Source organism: Bison bison, unplaced genomic scaffold, assembly GCF_000754665.1.
Source record: "Bison bison bison isolate TAMUID 2011002044 unplaced genomic scaffold, Bison_UMD1.0 scf7180017864307, whole genome shotgun sequence".
In the NCBI taxonomy this organism is placed as follows: domain Eukaryota; kingdom Metazoa; phylum Chordata; class Mammalia; order Artiodactyla; family Bovidae; genus Bison; species Bison bison.
The window spans coordinates 5,806,552-5,819,879 of NW_011494879.1; the positions used below are offsets into that span (position 1 = coordinate 5,806,552).

At 50.5% G+C, this 13,328-nt stretch overlaps 1 protein-coding gene and 1 long non-coding RNA gene across 3 annotated transcripts in view; one reads left to right on the forward strand and one right to left on the reverse strand.

Moving 5' to 3' along the window:
- Positions 1-1,141, forward strand: part of KLF11 (Kruppel-like factor 11) — an 11,212-nt gene extending 10,071 nt beyond the window's left edge. For both annotated transcript variants that reach the window (XM_010852054.1, XM_010852053.1), the window contains one exon: positions 46-1,141. The gene's annotated coding sequence lies outside the window, so the exon portion shown is untranslated. The remainder of the gene's footprint in view (positions 1-45) is intronic.
- Positions 1,142-4,442: 3,301 nt separating this feature from the next.
- LOC104997354 lies at positions 4,443-10,319 on the reverse strand. Its single transcript, XR_826320.1, has 2 exons — positions 9,622-10,319; positions 4,443-6,521 (listed from the first exon to the last, which is right to left on the reverse strand). It is a non-coding gene; the product is annotated as an uncharacterized LOC104997354 (long non-coding RNA).
- Between the last annotated feature and the right edge of the window lie 3,009 nt (positions 10,320-13,328).

Here is a 13,328-nt window from a genome sequence, read left to right on the forward strand (position 1 = left end):
GCACAGGTCCCAGCGTTGTAGAGACTGCCCCCCCGTGTCCGGGAGGTCACTGAGACTGCTTCCACTGGGCAGCCTTGGGAACCCAGGCAAGAGAATGTGTGCAAGGAACATGGCAATGTCGCTCTGCCCTTCAAGCCTGGGAATGGTTTTTGTCATGCTGTATGTAATCAGATTCTGTCTTTGCTGCTTATTTATTTGCATTTGCCTTTATTAAAATGATGATAAGGTGAAATATTGAGTAAGTACAATTAGGCTTTGTGTTCAGGTCTTTTTTAGTCTGATAGCCCTCACCCAGTCATTCATTGTATGTCACTTGATACCCATTAAGTTACTCTTTAGTATCAACCGCTGATTGACATACAGGTCTGTAAGTGCTGGCTGTGTTTAGGAGGCTTCCGTGTCTTTGATCACTTTTATATCTAAGTATTCCTACTGGTCGTGAGACATACTACAGTTAAAAGAGAACCAGAATTCAATGTACATAGCTCGTGTTTCCCCACCACCCCGTCCTTCCACTCATGCCCTAGATCAGCATAAACATTTCTATGTGTATGCTGTAAATGGCATTAAATTCGGATATTTTTCATAATTAACACAAAATAATATTGGTCCAAATAAGGTTCTGGTGGATAATATGTCTCTGAGTGTTTGGTTGCTTGTCACCCTGAATGAAGTTCATTCTGTGAACAGTGTTGTTTCTAAAGAATAGATGTGCTAAAAAAAAAAAAAAAAGGTTTTGATTTACACTTCCATTTCCTGATGAGACTTTGAAATACCTTCTGTAAACAACATTTTGGGCCCTTTGTTGTTGATGGAAAGATTGTAAGTTGGAAAACAGCTTCACCTGAAAAACGCAACGTGAGAACCAGAGCCTTGCGGGGCGTGTTCAGCATGGGGTCCCTCTGGGCGCCAGGGCGTCGGAGGAGCACGCGGGAGGCACGGCCCCTAGAGCACTTTACTGCCCAAGCAGTTTTGCTTGTTCTTTTTTGACTTTGAGCCTTTTAAAGTAGTTTCAATGATAAAATTTTAAATGTTTCAAAATTATGTTTTATGTAACAGACTTTGACATATTATTTAAATGAGTATGTGTGATGTAACTCTTTTCTTTGAATCATATAAAACTCTTTCGATTTGCAAACTGGACCTGTGTCCTGTACTGTGATGTTCCCAGTGCCTGACCACCACCCTTCCTCTTTGTTTTCTGGGGTTCTGTTCGGCCTTCAGGTTCTTTGGAGGATTCTTTCTGAAAGAAATCATGTGAAGAGGCAGTTTCCATGTTGGCTGCTCTGACGTTGGGACTGGTCTTGGCAGAACAGGACCATGAGTGCTGGGTAACCCGTGACCCTTGTCCTCAGGCTCTGTGTATGCCAAAAGTGGGGATGGGAGGCAGCGGCTTCCTGCCCCCCAGCCCCCAGCCCAGGCTTCCAAAGAACATCCAGGAGCCATAGCCTTCACACCTGGTTCTGGAGTCAGTTCAGTTCAGTCGCTCAGTCATGTCTGACTCTGCAACCACATGGACTGCAGCATGCGAGGCCTCCCTGTCCATCACCAACTCCCGGAGTTTCTTCAAACTCATGTCCATTGAGTTGGTGATGCCATCCAACCATCTCATCCTCTGTTGTCCCCTTCTCCTCCTGCATTCAATCTTTCCCAGCGTCAGGGTCTTTTCTAATGAGTCAGTTCTTCGATCAGGTGGCCAAAGGATTGGAGTTTCAGCTTCAGCATCAGTCCTTCTTCCAGTGAATGTTCAGGACTGATTTCCTTTAGGTTGGACTGGTTGAATCTCCTTGCAGTCCAAGGGACTCTCTCCAGAGTCTTCTCCCACACCATAGTTCAAAAGCATCAATTATTTGGCACTCAGCTTTGTTTATGGTCCAACTCACATCCATACATGACTACTGGAAAAACCCTATCTTTGACCAGACGGACCTTTGTTGGCAAAGTAATGTGAGTACATTGTCGCTAAGCCACTGTGCCGGGCTGTGTATCAGCACCCCACCAGAGGCAGCCTGGTGGCCTCGGTTCCTGGTCCTCAGGCTCTTCTGTCAGCAGCCCTGCTCAGGGTCGATGGCTCCCCTGCAGGCCACACCACCCTGCTTTCCTCTTAACCTCACTGTCCTTATCTGTCTTCGTTCCTTTCCCTGACCCCTCTTGTATTCTCTTCACAACCTTGGTGATCTTTTCCAGCCTTGTGATTTAGATAAAGATGGTATCTCTACCATAAAGACCCCCGCATTTCTGTCTCTCCTTTACACTTATGCAGCTGGCTTCAAATTCCTATATCCAGCTGTCTGCTTGACACGTGTCTAACCAGCATCCCAACCTATAAATGATCAAACTCCTCGTCTCCCCCTGCCCCGACACTTGCTTTTCTTACAGTTGACCCCGCTGTCTTTAAAAATAATAGGGAATCTATGCTTCTAGCTGTTGAGGTGCAAAACCTTGGAGTACCTGAGACAGGCCTGGGTGGAGATCTGACTCCAACTAGCTGTGTTGTGTTGAGAAAGACACTGGACCTTTAATTTCCTTATTTATAAAGTGAAGACTAGGTAGAGAGAGCAGGAGCCTATCTCAGGGTCTGGCAGTTTTATTTTACACATAGAAGAAAAAGCCCTAGTTGTTTACCAAAAGCATTCAGGGCTCCTTGAAGGGTAACAAGCACAGAAATAACAACGGGCTTAGAGTATTCTGTTGCCAGCTGCCATCAAGGGTGTCAGGGACTGCTGAATGGCACAGGGCTCCCACTGGCCAAGTTGTGACAGTTTAAACATGAACGTAATAGTAATAGGAATTTCACACTTCTACCCAAGATGGAGTAACAGGAAAAGCCAAATATACTCTCAACACCCAAAGTAACCAGACAAGATTATCAAATGAGAGTTTTCTAGGAACTAGACCTTAGGTCATGAAAGACAGTGACCCTAAGAGACAGGATGTGGTGCAGGGACAGGAACTCATGAGAGACCCAGCAGAGTCCCCAAACTGAGCAGATGGACCTGCGGGTCCGGGGATGCCAAGGTGACGGGGGTGTGGGGTAGGGTGCCAAGGCAGAGAAACAGCCCAGAAAACCCAGGAGATCTACAGAGGGGGTGTGTCTAGAGGGGAGGAGAACACCTTGACCCCAAAGGCAAATCGTGCACAGGAGTGCGTGTCCATCCTCTGGGCTGAGGAGTCTACTCACATCGCTTCTCAAAGGCCGACCCGACGTGGTTGGATCGGGGCCCATGGTTGGATCGGGGCTGCGTGGAGAGGCACACATGGGCCAGGACAGTGGCTGGGCCTCGGGCTTGGTGTGCTGGGCACCTGACCCCTGGCGGCCCCTGCTTGGTATTGGAACCTGGGGAGATGGCTGTGTGTGTGGATCACAAGAACTGGGACAGGAGGTGCCCAGGTGGTTTTGCTGAGGGACATCCCTACCAGGTGGGGTGGTGGCTTCCCAGGTGGCACAGAGGTAAAGAACCTGCCTGCCAACGCAGAAGACATAGGAAACTTGGGGTCAATCCCTGGGGTGTGGAAGATCCCCTGGAGAAGGGAATGGTAACCCACTCCAGTATTCCTGCCTGGGAAGTCCCATGGACAGAAGAGCCTGGAGGGCTGCAGTCCATGGGGTAGCAAAGAGTTGGACATGACTGAGCGACTGAATAACAACAAGCTTTTCCGGAGCACTGATGAGTGTGTCTCTGCTCACTAGAAACAGAACGTCCTCACTGGTGGAGACCAGATATTGCTACCGGAACCCTGGCGTCTCGTAGAGGGCCGGGCTCAAAGCAGCAGGGGCTCAGAAAATGAGAATGAATGTGGGTTGAACAGACGCTCGTGGGAACTTCCACCCTCCCCTGCAAGCTCAGCCCACCCAGAATGGCAGCCCAGTGAGAATCGGACCCGAGACTTTGGCACATCAAGGGGAGTGTCTTGGGAAAAACTTATTTTAGGTGAGGATGGGAAGCCTGAACTGGGCAGGACCCCTTTGAGAAGGCCTGTGGCTGGCACAATGAAGTCCGTGGCTCCCTCCCCAGGAAGAAGGACACGACATTTCTCAGAGCTGGGGCCGGGGCACATTTTCTAAATTCCTGCGCTTGGGAGCCTCTTAGAGGAACCTGCCACCATACAAAGCAGGAGGCACGTCTGTGGCACTGGGACTTTCCCGGACATCCAAGTGTCACTGTCACTTTCAACACAGAGACGTTTTTCTTCCTGCCTCTGTTTCAGCCACATTCCCTGTGTCCATGAGAAGATCCCACGCTCAACTCCACAGCAGAAAGCTGCAGCTGAGAGGCAACACCGAGCGACCAAGAGAAGGCCCGGAGCAGCGCTGGGCACCCAGGTGGCCCTGTCCGCACACCTACTGCAAGAAGCACTTGTTACCAGGACTGGCACCCTAGTTCCCGCCACCAAGCGTAATCGGCCTCCCTCCCCTGGACACAGGGTGGCAACACCTCAAAGCTGGGACATGCCGCTTTATTCTCAAACACCATCCAGAAGACACATTTTTTCCTGAATTGGGGGAAAAAAAAATATGAAGACCTGAGAACGACCGCTGTGACTTTTCAGCTTTGATGAAGTGTATTCACCCCATCAGTGACATCAAATGTCATGAGGAATTCTTTTCCTTAATGCTTTTGTCTTGTGAAGGGTTTTATGAGGTTTCCACAGGAAAGTACAGGGTGTCAACTTTCTGGCTGAATTAATTCACCAAATGAATGATGTAAAACTAAACATTTACATTGTTAAAGTCAAGGCCTGGTCTGTCTACTAGGGGGAAACAAAATTTTAACTTCAAAAAGAAGTATCTGTATTATTAAGATAATAACAAATGGTTATCATATCGTATCATATCAAAACAAATGGTTTGGGCTTGGATGAGAAATAGCTCTGGTTTGGGGGAGGTTCTGAGCCAACCCTCCAGGGCATTTGCTGGAAGGCTCCATGGTTCCATTGAAACCTCGAAGTTTAAAATCTCCCTGCCATGAAACATCTGATCAAAGACGCCCTTGCCAAGTCACAGAGGTTTGTGGAAATGCCTGTTTGCCCATTTGGGCAGCAGGCCTGTGACCTGGGCACGGTGCCAGGTGGCCGTTCCTCGAGCCCCGAGATGCTCCTGCAGGTGACGCCGTGGAGGAATCACCTGTACGCTGGTGGACCAGTTCTGGCTTCGGGAGGCGAATAGGTCCCTCTACATGCCCTTTTTTACCCATGTCCTGGCCAGCTGCTCTGGAGGGCCTGCCTCCCGGTCTTCTGCCTCCTGGGCTCTTGACAGCCTGCCACCCTGAGCTTTCTGACAGCAGCCACGCTGGGCCCACAGCAGGGGTCTCCCTTCCGGTCAGGCTGCGGGTCTCCCCCCGGGGTCCTCCTGGTTCACAAGGTGTTGGCTTTCTCATTGGTCTGCTGGGGATGTTCTAAGGCTCTTCTGGCCTCACCGCTGTGATTTTCTTCCTTCTACCCGGTGGGAAGAGCAGGCAGCCCTGAGCAGGTGGGACCAGGGCTCAATCCCAGCAGGGGAGGCAGTCCCGTGCCCCTGGGGGACCACAGAGACCAAGGACGCCTGGGATTATGTAATCCCAGATGGTCAGAGCAGGGGGTGGGGGGCACACCTCTGGGACTCACTTTCTAGAGAGGGGCACCGAGGTCCAGAGTGGGGAAGTCACTGCAGGTTAGTTCGAGGGCAAGGATCAGAACGGGGGACTCTGGCTCTGGTCCCCCACCTATACACACACACACTGCAGGAGCACAGGCCTCTCTCAGGGGAGGGGGGTGGGCTGTGGCTCCGAGAGGCCTCCAGCACCAGGGGAGGAAGATCCAGCCAGGCCGAAGGCTCGGGCTCATCCTCGCCGCTCTGGGCGCGGCTGGGACCCAGCAGCCTGGGTCTTGCCTGGGAACTGCTGAGACCTGCAGACTCACAGGCCGTGCCCCAGACCCATGGAATCAGAATCTGCAACATCTCCAGGAGACTCATTCGCAGACCCAAGGGTGACTCCCTCCAGCTCGGTAAGGCATACCTCCTGGATGTGCCCTCCAGTGGGAGACCTCCCCGGGGCACTGTGGGACGCGTGTGAGGCCCCAAAGCTGCGGCTCTGAGCCACTCTCAGCTAATGAGCCTCCTCCGGAGCAGGTGGCAAGGGGGCATCAGAAAGGGGAAGTGTTTCAGGATCCAGTAGACCCTTGTAGACAGCTCTCTCCGGCACCCACACCTTCCTTCTGCCTGGGTCTGCATGGCTGACCATCTCTTGCCAGCAAGCATGATGACCAGCAGCCAGCCACGTTCAGAACTGTCTGAATGTGGATTTGAAGAGGCCAGTTGTGAAAGATCTTGGAACATGCGCCCCCCAGCCCAGTTCCGGTCCGCTGGGGCCGGGTCTGGGAGGAATGGCACATTGGTTGGTTGCTGGGTGACGGTGGGGCTGCTGCCGCACTGTCCTCAGCAGCAGTACTCCCGCTCAATGCTGGCCATCAGCTCCTCCTCAGAGTAGTCATATGTGATGGCCGACTGCCTCTCGGGCTTCTTGTGGCAGCTGCCTGGGGCTCTATGGGTGAGAAACACGGACACGGGAAGCAAGATGTTACCTTCAAACTCCACATCTCTACTGGACAACCGCAGTGGCCATGGATGGAATTCTGATCCATCCTCAAACTCAGACTGAAAACCTCTGCCCTGGGGATACATCCTCAACCTCTTCCATGAGCAGCTCCTGACTCATTCTTCGGTTTCATCTCCTGCTGTGTAACCCAAGACCTTAGCCTGTGAGGAAGCCGGTGCCGGCAGTGCTTCGGGGCGAGGGCCTGGGGGTCGAAAGACCTGGTTTGCATCCCGGCTCTGCCACTTACTAGCTCAGTGACAGTTTTCTCTAAAATAGAACTGCATTCCTAAGTTCATTCTGAGGCATAAATGAGACCATGCGTGGACGGCATGTGACCCTGAATCTTGCACCCTGCAGAGCCCTCAGAAAGGTGAACTGTGTCGAGATCCTCTATCGGCTGACTCATTCTTGTGTCTGCACCCTCTGGGGGTCTCGCAGGAGCTGGCCCTACAGAACAGGATTTGGCGTGGCGTCCTCTGGATCGTGACCAGGCCCCCTACCCACTGGGCAGTGTATTAAGTGACCAAGTCCTGGCTCCTCATCCCACTGCTGGACTCCAGTTCCCACTGGCCTCAACCCGCAGCCCATGCCCTCTCTGGCTTTCTGGACTTTGCTGTGACCCCAGACTCCCCTGAGGAGGAAGGCTGCCAGCAATCCAGACCCTGGGGAGGGCCTGTGTGGCTTCAGAGCCTGTTTCCCGAGGGTCAGCACAGCCCTGACCGCATCTGCAAGACTCTCTCCCCTTCCAGTCACTGTGCCAGGACCTGCCTGGGAGTCACCCAGCCCTGAGCCCAGGGCCTAGGGTGGTGCTCAGCATGCTGTCACCAAAGTCTATTGAGGGAGTGAATGAATGAATGAAGTACTCCTGGTGAAGGACATCCTGGAATGTGCGTGTGAGGGGAAGGCACCCATTTGTTTCAAAATAAGAATAAATAGCTAATTCTTTCAAGGTGGAATTTAATCCTCCTAACGTCCTTGGGTTGATGAAAACTGAAAGTCACTGCCAATTATCTTTACAATCAGTAGAAATAGGCAGCTAGGACCGAGCAGTGTGGGCACCAGGCTGGGCCGGTGTCCTCAGCATTGCCATAGGCATGGGTTTCCGGGTCAGCTGAGCAGAGCTGGCCACTGGTACCTGGTCACTGCAGTGGGACCCGGCACCCAGTCCCGCATGGGAGCCCAAGGGGCCGAGTCCCCCTGGAGCTGGTGTGCAAGGCGTGGCCGGTGCTGTCTGCAGAACACGTGAGGGGCAGGGGGCCATCAGGGTGGATGGGTAGGGATGCTCCAATCTGCTGAGGGAGGTTCTGGCCTTGGCGGGGGGCTGAGTCAGCGTACAAGCTCTCACCGCTTCACCTCCAGGGCCATGATGGAGGTCCAGGGCCCACCCAGCATCCTCCTACTCAACAGCAGTGGCCCTGAGGCAGGAAACAGATGGGCCCCCTCCCCATGGTAAAGCAATTGAGATACATTCTCTCTGTTCTGAAACTCCAAGACGAGAATAGCAGGGCAATTAAGGAAGGAGGCTGTACCTTGCACAAACCACATATTTCTCATTCCCAAAGTCAGGAGACCTCCCCAACCATACATGCATAGAAAAGGCTCCTTGGAGGTCAAAAGAGGAGCAGTGTCAAGGGATGTTCTACCCAGACACCTTTCCGGTAGGATCCATCTTGGCTAAGAGATACCTGTGCATACATGGGAGGATCCTGAGATACACAAAATATGGACATGAACCAGGCAAATCAGAATGATTGGCCAAAGGAAAATTGGGAGAAAATATCCCATAAAAGTGGGGAAAGGAATGGCAACCCACTCCAGTGTTCTTGCCTGGAGGGTCCCATGGACAGAGGAGCCTGGCAGGCTGCAGTCCAGGGGTCGCAAAAAGTCGGACACGACTGAGTGACTAAACCACCACCACCACCATCCCATAAAAGTAATTTAAACTACCGTGAGAGCGCCGCTCAGCAACTCAGGGACTCTCCCTCTGAGTCTGCCTGTTTCTATCCACAGACTGCACTCTTTTCCCTCCTAATCAATACGTGACTTGCTTCACTATTTTTCATCTTTGTGGATATTTTTCCTGCAAAGCTGAAGGGCCAGGGTCCCTGTCACTGACCACTGGTCTAGTGGCCAGGATCTGGTGCTCTCAATGCCGTGACCCAGCCCATCTCTGGCTGGGAACCCAACCCCCACCCCAATCTGGTGCAGGCCAGGCCACCTACAGCTCTTGGTTTCAGCCCTCCTTCTCCCCCAGACTCTGTTCTAAATGCTACCAGCCTGTGTCCGGGGTCCTGTTCACACCTGCACATCTTGCTTGTGGCTCTAGCCACCTGGCGCGCTCCTGCCCTCCTCGGTGAAACCACTTGTCCTTCAAGCCCTTTAAGCCTCAGCTCCTCCACGAGCCCTCCGGCTGCTTCTGTCCCCTCTTGGACCTCCCTTGAGCCCATCTGAAGAGACCCCACTCTTCAAGGAAAGGTTTGTTAAATAAGGCAAATGTTTGTTAAATAAGGGGAACCAGCAAGGTTCTGGCCCCGCAACCATTTGGAATTGGTAATAAAAATAGCTGTTGAGCCTGCATTTTCACTGCTTCTCACATCCATGGTCTTGAGCACCACCATCCCCTGCGTCCCAAGGACAAGGGCCATCACGGTGACTCCTTAGAGATGAGAAAGCAAGGGCAGATGGGCTGGGGCCCAGGTCAGCCCAGCCCAGCCTCCAGGTGCAGTGTGCTCCAGGGGCCCGGGGAATCCTCACACAGCCCAGGGTTGTGCCAACACCTGATGGCTGGAGTCTTCAGCTGACACTTTCCAGGGGGTTTAAATGTGTTTTCCTGCTAACACTGTAATAGGATTACTGGGGACCCACCCATCACCCCTCTAGGCTGGAAACTCCTGAAGGCCAGGACCGCGCCTCATTCACAGATGAGCACTGCACAGTTTCTGAGTGAATGAGTGAGGGCAGGCGCAGAGATGCAGGTGCTTGGGGGGTGGCAGAGGAGGGGAGCTGTGATTTCTTGCAGAGATGCACCTCCCTGCCCCATACTTACTCAGAGATACAGCTGCCCTCTGGGTGGTCTTCAGTGCTCCGCTTTGGGGACACCTTGAGAAGGACAAACGGAAGAGGCATCAGAAGGTTGTCCATGATGCAGCCTGCCTTTGCACTGGCTTCCTGCTGACACAGAGCTGCCGCGTTCAACCATGGCTAATAAACCAGAGCTGGAAAGTGGAAAGGCTCCCTTACTGTCTAGCTCCAACTGCCTGTTCGGTAGGTGGGAAACAGGCTGGGAGAGGGGAGTGACCTACACAACTCAAAACAAGAGACCCCCCGCCCTTTCCTCCCTGGGAGCTACTGGCCAGCAAGCCCCCACCTCTCACTCTGGGAGTGGAGGTCCTGATGTCCACCCAAGCCCTTGCCTGGCAGCCTGCCCTGCGGCTCTGCTGTACCTTGTCTGTCCGGAGTCAGGAGTGCACAGGCGTCGCTCACGTCTGTCTGCAAACTCTCCCAATGATCTATGCCTGTCCTGTCGCCAGCACCGCCCCGTCTCAATGACCACAGCTTCAAATGAAGCTGGATTGGTCCTGGTTCTTTGCACTTCCAAACGTGTGTGTTGTAGTCAGCTTGTCCCCCTTGGGGCTTTTGTTGGGGTTGAATCAATATACAAATCATTCCAAGCAGACTTGATATCTCTTTTTAAAAATTGGAGTATAATTGCTTTACAATGTGGTGTTGGTTTCTGCTGTACAATGAAGTGAATCCAGTGTAAGTATACATATATCCTCTCCCTCTTGAGCCTCCTTCCCCCCATCCCCGCTCTATGTCATCACAGAGCACCAAGCTGAGCTCCCTGTGCTATACAGCATCTTCCTACTAGCCACCTGTTTTATACATGGTAGTGTACAGATATGGGCTTCCCTGGTGGCTCAGACAATAAAGAATCTGCCTGCAATGCGGGAAACCTGGGTTCGATCCGTGGGTTGAGAAGATCCTCTAGAGGAAGGCATGGCAACCCACTGTAGTATTCTTTCCTGGAGAATCCTATGGACAGAGGAGCCTAGCGGGCAGTCCATGGGGTCGCAAAGAGTCGGACGTGACTGAGCGACTAAGCACAGAAGCACACAGCACAGTGTGTATATATATATTGTCACTTTCTCAAGTCACCCTGCCCTCCCTTCCCCTTCCCCATGTCATAATCTCTATAATAACAAGCCTTCCAGTTTATAAACAGGGAACATCTCTCCATTTGTTTAGGATTTCTTTAATGTCTTTTAAGAAGTCTTAATCATTTTCACTGTAGAAGTCATAGACACCTCTTTTTAAACCAATTTCTAGATACTTGATAATATCTTTTTAAAATAAAATTTTATCTTCTCCCTGCTTGTTTGTGCAGAGATACGATTGAAATACATACATTTCGTGTTCAGCAGTTTTACTAAGCTCTCTTAATTAGCCCTAATAATTTATTTGTAGATTCTTTTGGACTTAATTTCTTCCCACTCACATTATGTGGGAATAATGGCCATTCAGTTTTGTCCCTTTCTGATCCTTCCATATTTTCCCCCAAGCCTTCCTGCACTGGCTCGGACATCCAGTACTACCTTGAAAAGAAGTCATGATAATAGGCATCTCTGCCTTGTTCCTGTAGTGAAAGGGGAAGACTTAAGTATTTCAAATGTAATATTAGTTTTGCTGTGGCTTTTTTCTCAAGCTGTCTTTCATCAGATCCTGGTCTCTCTGTGCTGGTCATTTCTTCAGCTCTGTTTTACAGGGCACTGATCTTCTCTAAATCTCTAATTTCCTGTTCACCCAAACCATCAGAATCTCATTTTGTTTACTGTGTTTTTCATTTCTACAAGTTCTATTTGGTCGTTTTTCAAATATGCTAGGTCAATTTCTATAGGTTCTTCTCCACAAATAAACATGCATGTGTGCTCAGGCGCTTCAGTCGTGTCCGACTCTTTTGCAACCCCACAGACTATAGCCTGCCAGGTTCCTCTATCCATGGGATTCTCCAGGCAAGAATGCTGGAGTGGGTTGTCATGCCCTCCTCAGGGGATCTTCTCAACCCAGGGATGGCACCTGTGTCTCCTGCATCCCCTGCAGTGCAGGTGGATTCTTTAACATTGTTGTTTTTGTTCAATCGCTCCGTTGTGGCCGACTTTTTGTGACCTTATGGACCACAGCTTGCCAGGATTTCCTGTCCTTCACCATCTCCCGGAGTTTGCTCAAAATCATGTCGATTGAGTCAGTGATGCCATCCAACCATCTCATCCTCCTGTCGTCCCCTTCTCCTCCCACCTTCAATCTTTCCCAGCATCAGGGTCTTTTCAAATGAGTCAGTTCTTCTCATCAGGTGGCCAAAGTACTGGAGCTTCAGCTTCAGCATCAGTCCTTCCAATGAATATTCAGGGTTGATTTCCTGTAGGATTTACTGGTTTGGTCTCCCTGCAGTCCGAGGGACTCTCTAGAGTCTTCTCCAACACCACAGCTTGAAAACATCAATGCTTTGGCGCTCAGCCTTCATTATGGTCCAACTCTCCCATCTGTATACAACTACTGGAAAAACCATAGCTTTGACTATACAGACCTTTGTTGGCCAATAACCTTTGGAAATTCAAATAAATAACTGAGGCCCTCACTAACCTATTTTAGTTGTTTTTGTTTCTTCTGATTTTCACTTGGCTCTCTGAAAGTATTAGTTTCTCAGTCATGTCTGACTCTTTGCAACCTCATGGACTGTAGCCCACCAGGCTCCTCTGTCCATGGAATTCTCCAGCAAAGAACACTGGAGTGAGTTGTCATTCCCTCCTTCTCCAGGGGATCTTCCTGACCCAGGGATCGAGTCTGGGTCTCCCACATAGCAGGCAGATTCTTTACCGTCTGAGCCATCAGGAACAACTCTCTGGGTGGTTGATTATTTTTTCTTGTCTGATGCTCATTATCCTTGAAAACCCTTTGTGGGTGTTCTCTGAGGCCTGAGAGGAAGATGCCTTCCTCTGGGGAGGACATCCACTTGCTCTGTTCAGGCACTAGGGGGCACTCTCAGTCTGGGCCCACTTGAAATTAAATCCAGCAAGCTGGAGAAGACAAAGGTGGGATGATTTGAGAGAATAGCACTGAAACATGTATATTATCATATGTGAAACAGATCACCAGTCCAGATTCGAAGCATGAGACAGGGTGCTCAGGGCTGGTGCACTTGGATGACCCTGAGGGATGGGATGGGGAAGGAGGTGGGAGTGGGGTTCAGGATGGAAAACACACGTACACCCATGGCTGATTCATGTGAATGTATGGCAAAAACCACCAAAATATTGTAAAGTTATTAGCCTCCAATTAAAATAAATAAATTAAAAAAAAATATTTCAGGGAGAAACATCAATAACCTCAAATGTACAGATGATACCACCCTTATGGCAGAAAACGAAGAACTAAAGAGCCTCTTGATGAAAGTAAAAGAGCAGAGTGAAAAAGTTGACTTAAAGCTCAACATTAAGAAAACTAAGATCATGGCATCTGGTCCCATTACTTCATGGCAACTAGGTGGGGAAACAGTGACAGACTTTATCTTTTTGGGCTCCAAAATTACTGCAGATGGTGACTGAAGCCATGAAATTAAAAGATACTTGCTCCTTGGAAGAAAAGTTACGACCAACCTAGATAGCATATTAAAAAGCAGAGACATTACTTTGCCAACAAAGGACTGTCTAGTCAAAGCTATGGTTTTTCCAGTAGTCATGTATGGATGTGAGATTT